Here is a 16,701-nt window from a genome sequence, read left to right on the forward strand (position 1 = left end):
CAACCCCAGGGGCTGAAGAGCCAGACAGGGGCACTTCACCACCTGCAGCTTTCCTTGGGGCTGACTGAAAAGCAACAACAGTAATGAGGGATGAAGGCCATGCCGGCCGAGTGGCACTTTGCAAGGGCAACTCTGTCGTACTCTTTAGGTACGATAGGTGCCCAGCAAGGTGGTGTCAAAATTATTTCTTCTGAATCACTGAGGTGACTTACTGATGCCGTGTATTGGGTTTGCATGGCAAGGTTTTGGTAGCGGGGGGGCTACAGGGGTGACTTCTGTGGGAAGTTGCTAGAAGATTCTTCCCCCATGTCTGATAGAGTCAATGCCAGCTGGCCCCAAGAAAGACCCACTGCTGGCCAAGGCCAAACCCATCTGTGATGGTGGTAGCACCTCTGGAATAACATATTTAAGAAAAGGAAAAAAAACTGTGTAACACCAGCAGCAGCCAGAAAAGAGGAGTGAGAATATGTGACAGCAACAACTCTATAGACACCAAGGTCAGCGAAGAAGGAGAGGGAGGAGGTGCTCCAGGTGCCGGAGCAGAGTTTTCCCTGCAGCCCATGGTGAAGACCATGGTGAGACAGACTGTCCCCCTGCAACCTGTGGAGGTTAACGGTGGAGCAGCCAGCCACCTGCAGCCCATGGAGGACTCCACACCAGAGCAAGTGGATGTGCCCAAAGGAGGCTGTGACCCCAAGGACAGCCCATGCTGAAGCACGCTTCTGGGAGGAACCATGGAGAGAGGAGCCCATGCTGGAGCAGGTTTGCTGGCAGGACTTGTGACCCTATGAGGGATGTATGCTGGAGCAGTCTGTTCCTGAAGGACTGCACCCTGTGGAATGGACCCACGCTGGAGCAGTTCATAAGGAACTGCAGCCTGTGGGAAGGACTGACATTGGCGAAGTTTGTGGAGGACTGTCTCCCATTGGAGGAACGTCATGTTGAGCAGGGGAGGAGTGGAAGAGGAAGAAGTGGCAGAGACAATGTGTGATGAACTGACCACAACCCCCATTCCCTGTCCCCCTCTGCTGCTGGGGGGAAGGAGGCAGAGAAGATCAGGAGTGAAGTTGAGCTCAGCAAGAAAGGATGGGTGGGAGGGAAGGTGTTTTTAAGATTTGGTTTTATTTCTCATTATCCTACTCTCATTTGATTGGTAATAAATTAAATTAAATTTCCCCAAGTTGAGGCTGTTTTGCCTGTGACGGTAATTGCTGAGTGATCTCCCTGTCCTTATCTTGACCCACGAGCCTTTCATTGTATTTTCTTTCCCCTGTCCAACTGAGGAGGGGAGTGATAGAGTGGCTTTGGTGGGCACCCGGTGTGCAGCCAGGGTCAATCCACTGCAGGCCAATAAACTTGTTGCTGTCTGTGCCAGTGGCAGGAACCCCAACATCTTCCACCTTCTGGCGAAAAGTCAGAGTGAACAATGGCTGGGTTAAAAACTCAAATGCTTTGGTTTTCTTTCAAATTATGAACAAGGATGTACTACATGCCCCTGTGGATTGTGAAGGAATAGCTGATGTCAAAGCACCATCTCACTCTGCTTGCCCTTTTCTGTCTTTTAGAGATGATAAAACAACAAGTCTAATTCTCTAATGAGACTGACAAGGAAAAGTCTGGTTATTAGGGGGAAAAAAAAAAGAGGGAAAAAAATGCTTTGGTAATTAATCCATTGTTGCTCATAGATTCCAGTAGCATTGCTTACAGTAACTCCTGAAGGGATACTGTATTTGGATGGCAAAACTAATAGCAATCTCATTAAGCTAACAGCTCCTAATGCTAATAATAATTCTGTTAAATCTTTATGGATATATTTGTCTTAGCCTTACTTTTTCATTTTCCATTTATTGCAGATACACTTCATGGTCTCTTGTGTCTCAGATCAGAGTTCTGTATTGCCACGAGATCATTGTTGAGTCTTACTGTGCCTTTCTAGACTGTGAAATATCTGCCTCACACTGTTCTTGGAGACATCTGTAAGAGCAGGAGTTGTCTTTATCACTGTTTAAATCTATGAAATGTGTTAATCTATTTAAATTTTTGTTTATGAACGCATTTATCTTTAGATATATTTAATGATTTTAAAATAAGTAAAAAAATAGGAGTGAAAATGTAACAAAAATATCACATTGTGACAGAACTGTGGCAGACATGACTGGCCGAGGTCTTTCAAATGAAAACTCTACCTTTCATTTTCATCCTTCTCTGATAGAAACTGAAAATAGAGAGCTTTTGTCCAAAATTCAGTCCCTTTCCAACTTTGATCGTCTGCTCCACTCTGCAAAACACTGTGAGCTGCAATGCAGTTAGTAACGCCGTACTGGCTGCTCCAGCAGCCTTTTATGTACGTGGTACGTGAGGTCTGGCAATTCAGATCCTACAGGAACAGTTACTGGGAATGACTTGCACAGATGGATCGTGAAAAGGGAGGGGAAGGCAGCCAAAGGTAGCATCGGCCAGCTGATGCCGATGTTCCTGTGATGCTAACAGTGCAGTGTCGGGAAGGGTGGAGAGGCAAACAGAGAGAAATAAAGGGAATAGTAAGATGGAAAATATTATTTTTCATAATAAGAGGTAAAAGGTTAGCACTAACGGAATTTGTGCCAGTTCTCAGGACTAAAATTAACCACATGCATAGAATCATTTGTTTTCCAGTTAGTATAACAGTCTTAACCACCTTTTCCAGAAAAAAAAAAAAAAAAAAAAAAAAGGAATATTGGATACAGTGCAAGCATTAGCAAAAATGCAGACATGAAAAGACTGCCTCTTGGATGGTTGCTTTCTAGTGTGAACTGGCAAACTAAGTGAATTCTTGTTCAGTTAATACTTTAAATTTTTAGAACTGTCAGACCGTGGAGAAAAGTGGCAGGTCTGCAGGGAACTCTACCTGACTACACTGCGAGTGTGTAACGGTCAAGTACTGTTTCCCCTAGATTTGTGCTGCTTGTTCTCTCATTGCATGCACACATATGCAAGTATCTGACACAGTAAAGCCTGGACTCAACAGTTTTGCTCTTAGGTGTTCAGTAGCTTGTACAGAAATGCTTGGTGTGCCCTGCCCAAACCGCACTAAATAGGCAGCTGGCACCCATGTTACTGAACCACTGCAACACCAGGCACTTTCAGGGTTGGTTCACCAAAGAAACTTAAATGTCGGGTTGTCACTTGATGAGATTTCTCAGCTGCAGGGAAAGCTGACTAATATCTGGGAAGGCTGAACTGCCACAGGAACACTTTGCCTAATCTCTGGTTACGGAGTCTTTATTCTCCATGGCTGAATATTTTAAAAACACTAAATTTACTTCTTCTTTTTTTTTCCCCCCAAAAAGTTATTGTATATCTTTCTCACACATCTGTATAAAGTTAATTTTTCCTTAATATCACAGTATCACCACTTGACCTAATTCTTAATTCACTTTGCTGGGGAAAGTTAAAATAGCCTGGGGCAATTATTTGTTCCCTCAGGAACTGTTAGTGAATCACATTTGTACATATTTTCTTTCCCTTTGGAAACAATCCCTTCCCATTTTTGATGGGGACATGTGAGCAAGTCATATGTTAGGTGTGAGAAGCATTTGTGAAGACTGATAGAGTGATTTCCTTCACAGCATTAGATTTGATAACAAAAATGTTAAACTGACCGTACATGTTGATAATGCAAAAAGTATCGCCTTCCTTCATAGGTAACTCATTTAGATTCTCATCAGAGATGCTGCAGTGGTTCAGCACTACACAGATTCTAATTAATAATGTTGGGAGAAAAGGTAGTTTGTGTTATTTAAGAATGTGCTTGTCAAGGTGTTAAGAATAGGTTTAAAATAATAAATTGCCATTGCATTGGAGTGCTTCTTTGTCTGAACAATTTTGCTGCAGATTAGATTTCACAGACATATACAACATTTCTATTTGCTGGCTTTGTATTAGATTTGGCAAGAACTACTGCTCTGAAAAAAAATTCTCCAGGCAAAATTGTGATGAAAAGATATAACAGATCCATATCTGAAAAGGATGATGATAGCTGTAGTGGCTCAGTGGAGCCATCCTGTGTAAGTATGTTTAAATTATACATATGTGACTATCTATAAATTTCATGTAAATATTTTTATTTTCTTGAAGGTACAATGTGCAAAATAAACCTAACGAAGGCAGGCCAGTTGTCTTTTTTAATCTATTTCTGGAAATAAATCTAGATGGACAGCCAAAATGGATCACAGATTTATGTGATGATTCCACCAAATGACATTATTTTTGCACAAGAAGCTTTTAAATTGATAGTTTTAGCACTCAGGCAAAGCAAAGGTTCTGTGCGATGTTTAGTGCAGAAGGCAAGGCAGAAGTGGGACAGAGATTGGGGGCAAAGTTCAGAAAAGAGGCAAAGCAGAGACTAGGAGCTCATAGCAAGATATGGACATAAACGTAGGGAAGAAGTCAATGATCAGGAGGAGGGTTGGATCACGAAGCAAAGACATGAGGCAGATCTGGTATAGAAAGATAGGCTGGAGAAAAAGTGGAGAGAGCCACTAGTCTTGCTCCAAGAAGCTTGCACAACTTTCAGCAGGCCACCTTCCCTCCACTTGCAAGAAGACCATTCAAGTCCTTCTTTTGGGGTCACCATGGTAATATCATGGGTCAAGGAGAATTATTTATCCAAAGGGATTACTGGTAGCTGTGGCCGCACAAATCATATTTGCAGTGCTCAACACAAGAATAGCTTGAGTGTTGAAAGAGGTCAGCGTCTACAGACAAACCCTAGGCTCAAAGGAGGAGAAATGTGGAGGAATGGGCTTAAACAATCTGGTGGAGAAAAAAGGCTTTTTGGCATTCTCCATCCAGACCTATATCGCTAGTAAGTTAGTAAAGATGTTAAATTTGGACTTACTTATTTTGCTTCAGATGATGGGCTCTGGAGGACTTTATTAATTAGTTCTGCATGTGAACGTGAAGAAGTTTGGGGAAGGAAAATGCGATCTGGAATCCAAGAATATCTCAAGGTTAACATTTCTTTGAAGAAACAGGAAGCATGATAAAGACTAAAAAAAAAAAACAACTTGCTGTTCCCAAATGAGAAACCAAGAGGTCACTTTATTAGCCACACTCTTTTGGTCAAGGGATAGCCTATACATTTAAAAAACAAACAAACAAACAAACAAACAAAAAACCCCAACAAGACTGTAAATTATTGCATTGTTGAAAGGAGCAAAATGTAGGTTACCATATGTATCTACAAAGTGTTTAAATAAAACAAACAAACACCAGAACAGAGAGAAAAAAAAAACAGATACAAGATCAGGTATATTAACATTTTCTTGGGAAAAGGATCATTTCAGAATAAACCAAAACCAGTTGACAATGTATTGTATTTAATGGACTAATGGAATTTTCACTGTCAAAATAAGAAAGATATTATGTAAATACTAACACATCAATTAATATCTTTTTTCCCAAAGATGAGAAAACTAACTTCCACAGTGTTTCACACTGTGCTTTTCCCAAAGAACTTTCACTAGGAAGAAATGGAAATGAATGGTTGAACATTTCACTTGCTTGGAAGTATAGATTCTAGAAAGGTGAGAGTCTGGAAAGTGCCCTTGTCCATCAACTCAGTTCTGATTAATCATTTACTTTTTGATTGTGTAGCTGGCATTTTATGGATCATCTTTACAGATACAATAGATAATTTGTTAAGCTGAACCAACAATAAAAAGATTTTTTTTTCAGTTGGATTTTATTTTAAGCCCATTGAATGAACTAATATCATGTAAGAATCCCATAAAAATAAAATACTGTTCCAAGTACTTAATAAGAACTTGCCAAGATGGCTGTGTTTTGTACAGTGTTGAGTCTTTGCTGCGAGCAACAGAAGTATTTCCTCTTTGCCTTGGCCTTTAGTTAACATCGCTTTTTGTGCAATTTTGTTATAATGCTGTGCTGAAATTCCTCAAAGGACGAATTCCCAACATGGTGGTTAACAATCTGTGTTCCATGACTAATATTTATTTGCAAATAAAATTAATTACATTCACAGTATCTCCAGTTCTACCACCCCTAATTCTCTACTGGAAATATGATTGCAAGAACCTAATGTCTCATACATCTCTGACCGGCAATGTTGGTATATGAATGAAACAACAGTATTACAGAATCAAATAAAAATGAAGTAAACCACTTTGAAGATAGAAACTTTTTTGATCTGACAAAATAATTTATCTGCTCTACCTTGATTCCAGCCCTTAGGATATGACCGATTGGGTCTTATCATGATAAAGTGTCCGTCAAACACCACTACTACCAAACTGTTAGTCTTGTAGCTGAAATGGCCTGGAGTTTTTACCTCCTCCTGAGATGAAAATGATCAAGAAGATCTTGCAAACAGGACATTCTGGTAAAAGCACATCAGTCACAAAAACTGGAGTTTGGGATGCCTTTCATCAAAACACCTGCTGCCATCTTTCTTATTAAGTAAAAAGCTTGAATGGAAGTATCCTGGCCTAGAAATGATGAAGAGATGGTTGAGAAAATGCCTGTGTTTTTACAAAGTATGAATACAATAAATCTACAAATTTTAAGTTTAAAAGATTCTTTAAAAGATTTTATAAAGGTGTGGAAGGCAACATAGACTGAATAGCTTAAGCTGTGAGCGTAAAATAAATGCATGACATGAAAATTCATGTAAACTTGGTGTTTACAATTTTGGAATGGATGCCACTTTGCTCAATGCCTAAATCCCCTAATGTTTGGACTTTTAACATGCTGTCAGTACATCAAATTCATGTGAGTTTGTCAATTAGGATCTTTCACGAGAAATTTGCTATTGACACTTTAAGATTCCCAAATTTTATCAGAACTGACTCAACCAAATTCACCTGACAACTGATGAAAACTACTGGTTAAAAAGAGAAACTCACTGAAATAGTCAATCATTTCTGTTTGTAGGCCTCTTCAATAGACTGCTTCAGTAGAACTTGGCTGCTCTATTTTCTCCCCATGCCAAAATGGTATTTTGGGCTTGTTGTATATTTAGTGGGCCTAATCGGATCTATTTTGTCAACAACTGGCAGTTACTATTAATGATACCTGGAAAGACCAGTCGTCATTACTTTGGATTATACTAATAGGTGTGTAGAAAGTGATTAGGGCATCCATCCAGTTACACTGGAGAAACCTGACATGTAGAAGCGTAGATATAGACAACAGTTGTTGGGATTCATATTTCATACTATATACAATGATTATTGACTTCTTCCATTACCTCGTTTGATCAAGAGAGTTGGTACCAACCTGAACAGTTGCATTTGATTTGCTATTGGTGATTAGAAGTCATTGGTGATTAACAGACTTTAGTTTATGAATAAACACAAAAGTTGATACTGGCAACAGTTTTCTGCTGGTAAAAATGTTTGCCCGATCTTGATGTTCTGGAAGATAATGTAACAGATTTTAATGGAGAGATCATATTAGAGTCAAGCTGTCAGGCAGCTACATGCTTTCTGACATTCCCAAAGTCTGAATTTTCAGTTTCTTTTAATTTTTTAACAATATTATTTCAGACCACCTGTGCTGACAACTGTCCAGCAGACCTATCAAACATCACATGTGAGGTGATTTTTGCAGCAGCTATTGCAAATAAGAATCTGCCATACAGTAAGTGTCATCAGAGCATCAGAGATGCATATTAAAAAAAGAAAGGTCATCTGGTTTCAAGTTCAGAATACTGTCACCTCATTGCTCAGAAAAGATTGTGGTGTTCTTGGGAAGCCTTCTAAAAGCCAGGCATAATTTCTGTAGCTTCTGTTAAACTGAATGACATCTGTGATAGGCAGAGTGGCAGGCTGCAGGGTCTACTGGATCAATGGAAAAAATACTTTGAAGCAGTTTATTCATGATTCCTCTGTGAGCAGGAAGATTCCCTCACTCAGCCAGAAAGAAAATGAGATCACAGCCTGGTCCCAGAAATCTGGTAAGATATCAGAGCTGGTAAGATCGCTGTTGGTGACAGGTGAGTTTCGTGGCTTGTCTGCATAGGCTTTTAAGTTTGGCTGGTACTGTCTTTCCCAGGACTCGAGAAAGGTTCTGCTCAAAAATGAGGTGTGGGTTTTGCACAGCACCCACAGAAGCCTTGTTCTTTGGTCAGCTAGAGTGAGTGTCTTTGCTTCTGTATTCATGCCTCAGTCAGCAGTACACCTTGAGACAAATTTGGAGTATTTGGTGTGGATTTAGACCAGATGTTTTGCCTTTAACTAGGTTCCCACGTACAGAGGTTTTCTGAGGAAATAACTGAGTTTAGTGAGCCATGTCCAGTTCTTTTTGTCTGTCTCTGTCGGGCACTTGATTCAGCACATCAAGCAAGCCTAGAAGACCTGAGGTAGTGACTCAAAATCCAAAGGAAGAAGTAACACTGGTGATAGAACCCCTAAAGGAATGGAAATATCTGTTTGGATGAATGACAGCTAAATGCCATTTTTCCTCGGTTTGCATGGGTGCGTGGCACAGCCGAGTCCTGCCCATTCTGTCTGTTTACTATTAGCACTGATGGACACGTTGGGAGAAACAGCTGTTTGCAATATTGTATTGTACACAATTCTGCTTAAAGAATACCTGACATACACTGATGGCATTTGCCTTGTTCTCTCAGCATGGTGACTATCTGAAGCTGACAGTCAACCTAGTCAAGCAAAAAGCAATGTGTAGTGGAGGAGAAATCATGAAGCAGAGTGTGGACATATTCTATTCTATTTATAACTTTCCTGTTAGACATACATGTTCCCAGAACAGAGATGGGCAAATGCTACTTAAACCCTTTTTCAGTATCTTTGGTGGTCTTATTTCAATGATCAAGTTGTTGGCTGAAGAATTGTTATCAGAGTGAACTGCTGCTTGCACAGCTTCTTCTTAATAACTGCTGTCTTGTGCTTTCCATAACATAAATTATAAAGCAAAAATGGACAGCAACTTCCAGCGTATCTTCCCAAGATTCAAGACTCATTTTCAAAAAGGACTTGGGCACCAATATGAACAGTGCCATCTGGTGTTATCAGCAATGACAATAATATTAAAGTTTGGGTGTTTAACTGTTCAAGGGTGTTTAACTACTAATTTCTCACAAATTAAAAGACAGTACATCAGTCCTCAAAAATACTCCTGAAGTGCTCTGATATTTTAGATATTACTAGTTTCAAGCTGATACTACTGTTGGTTTGACAAAAAAAAATAGTTCTTTGAGCAGAAATTAAATTTCTTTTTAATTTCCAGTTCAGTGTGGTCATTATTTAACATTTTATAAGAGCTTGCTTCTTCTCTTTGAAAGCAGTAGACAAATATATGGATGACACTTTTCCTTAGCTACCTGGAATATTCTAATATGACATATTTAAAACACTGTTATTGTCTTGACATATAGAAAATAAATAATGGTGCAAATGTATGAGCTAATGGAATTGAAAAAGGTTGCATGTATGTGGAAGAGACATCTTGGGTATCAAACCCAAAGTATCCACCCGAGGGTACTGACAGAACTGGTGGAAATGTTCACCAAGCCACTTTCTATAATTTATCAGCAGTGCTAGTTAATCGGGGAGGTCCTAGTGGACCGGAGGCTAGCAAATATGATGCCCATCTACAAAAAGGGCTGCAAGGAGGATCCAGGGAATTATAAATCTGTCAGTCTGACCTCGGTGCCAGGGAAGGTTATGGAGCAGATCATCATGAGTGCCATCACATGGCACATACAGGACAACCAGGTCATCAGGCCCAGTCAGCATGGGTTTATGAAATGCAGGTCTTCCTTGACTAACCTGAACTCCTTCTATGACAAGGTGACTGGTTAGTGGATGAGGGAAAATTTGTGGATATTGTCTATTTAGACTTTAGTAAAGACTTTGGTGCCATTTCCCACAGCATTTTCCTGGAAAAACTGGCTGCTCATGGCTTGGATGGGCGTATGCTTTGCTGGGTGAAAAACTGACTGGATGGCTATTGTGGTGAATGGCGTTAAATTCAGTTGGTCACCGGTCACAAGTGGTGTTCCCCAGGGCCCAGTATTGGGGCCTGTTCTATTTAATATCTTTATCAATGATCTGGATGAGGGGATTGAGTGCACCCTCAGTAAGTCTGAAGATGACACCAAGCTGGGTGGGATTGTTGATCTGTTTCAGGCTAGGAAGGCTCTACAGAGGGATCTGGACAGCTGGATCGATGGGCCAAGGCCAACGGTATGAGGTTCAACAAGGCCAAGAGCTGGGTCCTGCACTTGGGTCACAACAACCCCATGCAGAGGCTTGGGGAAGAGTGGCTCGAAAGCTGCCCTGCAGAGAAGGACCTGGGGTTGTTGGTCAGCAGCAGGCTGAAGATGAGCCAGCAGTGTGCCCACAGGGCCAAGAAAGCCAATAGCATCCTGGCTTGTATTAGAAAGAGTGTGGCCAGCAGGACAAGGGAAGTGATCATCCCCCTGTACTGGGCACTGGTGAGGCCCCACCTTCAGTACTGTGTTCCATTTTGGGCCCCTCACTACAGAAGGGACATTGAGGTGCTGGAGTGCACCCAAAGATGTGCAACGAAGCTGGTGAGGGGTCTAGAGCACGTGTCTTATGAGGAGCAGCTGAGGGACCTGGGGTTGTTTAGCCTGGAGAAAAGGAGGCTGAGGGGAGACCTTATCGATCTCTACAACTACCTGAAAGGAGGCTGTAGTGACGTGGGGGTTGGTCTCTTCTCCCAAGTTACAGGTGACAGGACAAGAGGAAATGGCCCCAAATTGCACCAGGGGAGGTTTAGATTGGATATCAGGAAAAAAAATTCACTGAAAGGATTATCAAGCATTGGAACAGGCTGCCCAGGAAAGTGGTGGGTTCACCATCCTGGAAGATATTTAAAAGACATGTAGATGTGGTGCTGAGGAACATGAGTCAGTGGTAACTTGGCAGTGCTAGGTTAATGGTTGGACTTGATGATCTTAAAAGTCGGTTTTAACCAAAAAATTATATGATTCTAAACCTCATTCCTGTACAAAGTAGCAATAAATTCACTGGCTGTGTTACACTTTCAATCAGAGTGTGGGAGGGAGAATGGAGTGGCAAAATTATTGCTCCGCTTTTGCCAAAAGAATAGCTGTATGAAACAGGAAATTGTCACTGGTTGTGTGGAAGCAATTATTTTTTTAACTAGTGAATACTGTCTTCCACTTACAGTATTTGAAAGGACGAGTTCAAAAGCTGTTTGCTGGTGAATTTATAGCTGTAAGAACATGAATTATTTGAATTATTAAATTCAAATATCATATCATTACTATTTTCCTCTATATATCTTTCCTGAAGGAGATATAGTTCAAAAATGGATGGAAGGCAGTCAATGAGGATGGATACTTCCTTCATAGAAAGTACGATTTTTGAATAGTCAATGTAAAATGGCAATAAACTTATCTGCAAATATTACTTCTTGAGCTGTGATCCAGTGCAAAATTTTTGCAAATTTACAATTACATTTGAAAACCCCACAAATAAAATAGATTTCCATAGAAAAAGCTTTTAGTTGAGCCAGTGGATTATTCTCTTTACTTTGACTTAGCACTTGGCCTACACCCTTTCCTTCAACTAAAGACAGTAAGTAAGATAGATGTTGGTAATGCTGGCAAAAGCCCGTTCCCTAAGGGTTATGAAGGAGCTCCCATGAAACCTAAAAGTTTGAACTAAACTTTCTTTAAATTAATCTATTAACGACTGTTTATCTTTTCATGGAAAACTGAATTAACCAAACCAAACTTTAGGCTGTTAGCTGGTCATCAGTATTCCTGAGGAAAAAAAAAAAAAAAAACAAAAACCAACAAGTTCTTGGGAACCTACATCAGGATTTTGAGATGTGTTTCAAAGCCTCTCAGCTACCAGGACTGGGGCAGGTGAAGCCTGTTCTAAAACATGCCAGGGCCTGTGGCCACGCAGAGACTTCATACCCACACGGTGAATCCTTGTTGCTGGTGTCCCTTGGGCTAATGCAAAAGCAGCAAACTATTTGCAGCCCTGGCTCTCTCTTGTTAGCGTTTGTCACTTCTCCCTGTGGGCTCTGGATTTGCATTTAGGGCACCAGCGATTGTTGGCAATGGCAGCTGAGTCAGTACGAAGCTGAGCGAGGGTTTTCCCAGCTAGGAAGTTGCGGAAAGAGGATGTCCATCGACTCAAACGGTTTTTTCACTTCCTGCCTTGAACGTGGAAGCAACTGACTGAGTTAACACCCCTCTCCTTGCAAAAGACTTTCGCTGCGAGTGTATTTAGAGCCAATCTGCAAAATCGTACACCACCAAGTCCTGTCTCTGTACTGCTGCAGCTGAACATACTCTGTACAAGGTGCAGCGAGAGGCATCGGCACCCACCTCAGGAACACCCAGTACTTTCTGTACATTGTTCCTTGCTGTGTTCATCTGACTAAACTTTGATTGAATCCCTAATGAGATTGCCAAGTGTAATAGTTATTCTCAGCTACTCTCATAAACCCAATTGAACAGAAGTAGCTGGAGCAATTTACAAAAGGGAAATAGTCTAGACCAGTATTTCTGTTTCATTTCTACTATATTAATTGTCCTCTGTTCAAACAAAAGTAAATATAACTTTCTGCTGCAGACAGAAGAACTCCAGCAGAACTGCGGTGTATTCTGTAAAATCAATATTAATCATTTTCAAATTGTTTGCTTGTTGACTTTCCGAGGACAGCAAGAAATCCTTAGGGCAACTTATGCACAGCACAAACCAAAATGTTCAACAAGAAGAAAATATGTTTGGCGTTTTTTGCCTCTTACATTTCACATTTGACCTTTAGAATACTGTTGTCATTTATTCACATAAAGGGACATAAAATACGATGAATAACTAATATCTAATCTGTAGTCATGGTTGTGTTGTAGAATTCTGAAACTACTTATGAATTGCATTAAATAACCAATATGATGCTTTAAACATTTTATTACCTTATTTTGTGATTTCTTGACTACTGCTAATGAGCTGTGAACCATACAAACACAAAGAAAAAAACCACCAGTTCTGTCCCTAAGCGCAAGTCAGTAACAGAAAATAAAGTCCAGACCTGTAATTTGGGCTGAATTATTATCTTCTTTCCAACAGATAAGCTGTTTTTATTTTACTGAGCATCCTCAAAGTGTTCTTATTTTATCAAGGCCCCTCTCATGCTCCTTTTACAGTGATGGGATGTTCAGAGCAGTGATTGGATACTAGGGAGAGAATTATTTTGCTCCTATTCTATGAAGACTCTCCTTCAGATGACTGTTTCAAAATGAGAGCACTTCTGGAGTAGTTAAAGAAAACATAAGCAGTCTGAGATTTAATCAAATTATATGAACAGTAATCTAATCGCTGTTAAGGAATATAAAGCATGTCAAATATTGCTACTAACTCCATCCTTCTCTCTGGTCCTGTGGTCTTGGTTGTTGCCTACCCCAGCTTTTTGGCAATATGCTACTGTAGCAGTAGCAGCTATTGCATCACTTAGCCATCAGAAACCAGAACTTCACTTGCCTTCTGTGCATCCCCTCTGAAGGCTGATTTCCTCCTCAAGGGCAGTTTGTCTGAACAGCAATTTCACTGAGATAAGAACGTTTCCTGGGAGTACGGAAATAAATAGAATAAACCCAAGAATGCTTTGTTTAATATGTCTACATTTATATTTTGTGCAAATGAAATGAGACAGGAAGATCTTGAATAATGTTACAGAAAGAGAACACTGATACATATATTTTCCCCAGAGCATCCTGTGGCTCTGATCCCAGAATCACATTTCTAACCTCCATATTGTACCCAAATATAGAGAGAAACTACCTCAGCTGTCCTTATTGTCCCCCATTAGATTTTCCAGCTTTTGAGACATTATGCTTTCTAGTCAGACGTACTCTCTTCATCTGTGCTGTGGTATGTGAACACCCATATGAGCATGCACACATCATGCTCACACGCAGAGGTTTGAATTAGTGAGTATTTTTGCAATTCTGTTTGTCGGAAGACATTAGAATTTTTGATGGTTTATCAAAAAACTTAATAAGCCCCAAGAGACTATATTTTCAGAGCGTCCTTGTACCAGGTATGATAAGCCATACCTATAATGCATTGACAAAGTATTTTTCTTCCACTGGGCAGTGTGTTTCTAGACCTGCTTCTCACCAATTCACTTTTCTTAGATATTATCTCACCGGCAAGGCTGTGTTGTCTGACACATCTGTGTAGAGGTGTTATCATGGGTAGAGATGAAAAGGTTTCAACAAAGTAATTCAGGAATAACATGGGTAGCTACTGGGCTGCTGTTTTTAGCATTTTGGCCATATCCTGTCTTTCTGCTCTTTAATTATTTCAAAAAGCACCTTTAACATATACTGAGACAGAGGGATATATTCTTTTCAAAGCATGGAATTACAGGCTGCAGTTTTATAGCTCACGGCAAGCAACCTAGAGGACTTATTAATACTTGATGAATCCCTCTCAAAGTCTCAGCAGTGAGGAGAAGACAAACAACCTGCTGGATGATTGATGTTGTGCCTGCCAAGGAGGAACTTTAAAGCATGATTCTTTCTTATAAAATCTGTAAAAAAAATCAGGTTTGGGTGTGATCCTGCAGTAGCAATAGTGTGGGCTGAGTGGAAATGCAATCTCTGCCCTATTGTACAATGGAAAGTGCATTAACACGTGGTGTAATACCTGCAGCAAGGTTTTCAGCCATCCATCTCCGCCTCCTCCCTACCCACAATGCTCCCTAGGTCTCCACAGCACACCGCTCTCTGGCAATGGGTGTTTGCATACCTGTGCCAGGCTGCAAGATGTGGTATGAGACATGTGGAGGTGGCTCACCTTCCACTGCCCGACTGCACAGCATGCTCCGCGAGGATGGGGGCAGAACCAACGAGGGGAACAGCAACCACCAGGTCCTGTGTGTCACCAGCTTAGGGCATTCAGGAGCTCTGTGGGCTTCCCTGAAGCCAGAGAATACCTTTTATGAGATCTTGAATCTATTCTGGTAGGTTTGGGTTCAAAACTCCTCTCTTCAGACACAGGTCATAACAGAAGCAAACAAATACCAAAGAGGTTTATAAGTGCTGAAACCTAATCACTATTGAGCTGAGGAATATACAGATGAAAACTAAGATTATCACCACTCGTAAGTATCGTTTGCTCTCTGAACCTTGTAATTTCAGAGAGTCTGTTATCCCCATCTTTCATTGTTTTTCTCCTCCAAACCATGGACTCCTTCTCCTGTGCAGCTGGTTTCCTTCTGCTCTGTTTCTTCTTGCTCTCCTCAGATGCCCTGACAAATATATCCTTTGTCAGATGAGACACATGCTCAGACTTACTGAGCAACCTACTGTGTGCCTGCCTGACCCCTAGAAATGAGGCTCAAGAGATTCTTACCTGAGCACGATGCCACATGGGCAGAGGATCATGTACCTTTCCTGGGATTTGATTGTTTGCACCAAATTGCTGTTGTTTGCAGCCTTTTACTGGAATAAGGCCATCAAGTGCGTGAAGCAGACAGACCTGTATTTTCTTCCAAATGAAATTTTCAGTCACATGGACATCACACAGAGTCCCCCATATCAAGCAGAATCCCTAAACTGCACATGGGTTACTCAAACAACAGGAGATAAATTGCAACTGTGCTTTGTAACCCGTGTGCCAAGTCTACCTCAAAAGGGATGCGAGTAATATACATTTTGAATGTATGACCATTTCAAGTGCCATGGGAATATTCAACTTCAAATAGGAACGGTTTCAATAAAATACAATTTAATTTCAATTAACACATCTGGGTCCATAAATTTGCTCTTTTCTTATTTCATTTTGTTTTGTAATCACAACGTATCGGAGCCCAAAAAAAAAGAATTCGACTCCAGGGCATAATGAATTATTGATTAAGGCAGCTCGATCAGTATGAATCCATATAGGAAGCCAAAAGTAAATCAGTAAATGAAAGGGTTTTAAATATATACTTAGAAAAAGGGATTTTGGCAAATGCTGAAATTAATATTGGACAGAAAAATATCTAATGGCCTGAGTCATGGTCCCTAACTGTCAGGTCAGTCCCTGATCTAAATAAATTGCAATTTAGAGTCTGAATTATCCAGGCAAATGAGTCCAATAAAAAAAAAAAAAAACAAAACCCAGCTTGTAGAACAGCTAATACTGAAAATGTGACAGCATTTAAATTCTGATCACGTGAAGACATTTGTCATACAGACCAGACAAAGGATTTGTGGAGAATGGAAGGAGTGAAATGCTGTTCCTCAATAATAGCATAAAATGAATGTCCACTGAAATCAATGCTTTTACATAGATAATTCATAACAAGAAAGTTATGAGGTTCTCCAGCTAACAACTTTTACTCAGGCCTGAAAGATGATATGTTGAGATAAAGGGAAATTGTTTTTGCATGCACTGTACTGGCCTGTGTATTGTAGTGAGTGGACCGAAGTCATCCTTAACTTAAACAAGTGTGATTCCTGTTGCACACGATGCTGATACACATTCACATATCTTAGGCTTTTGTTTAAAAAAAAGTCAAAAAAAATTGTCTCATTTCATGGAATGCCTAATGTGTTAAATGTTGTCCCCTATTCTGTTGATTACAGTGACCTCTGCTGCTCTCCTGTGTTTCGTCTAGTTTTCAAAAGGTGAAAGAAATGTGTAGGCTCATAAAGTTTTCAGTGATGATAAAGCAGAAAAA

Source organism: Vanellus vanellus (genome assembly GCF_965231255.1).
Source record: "Vanellus vanellus genome assembly, chromosome: 1".
NCBI classification, from domain to species: domain Eukaryota; kingdom Metazoa; phylum Chordata; class Aves; order Charadriiformes; family Charadriidae; genus Vanellus; species Vanellus vanellus.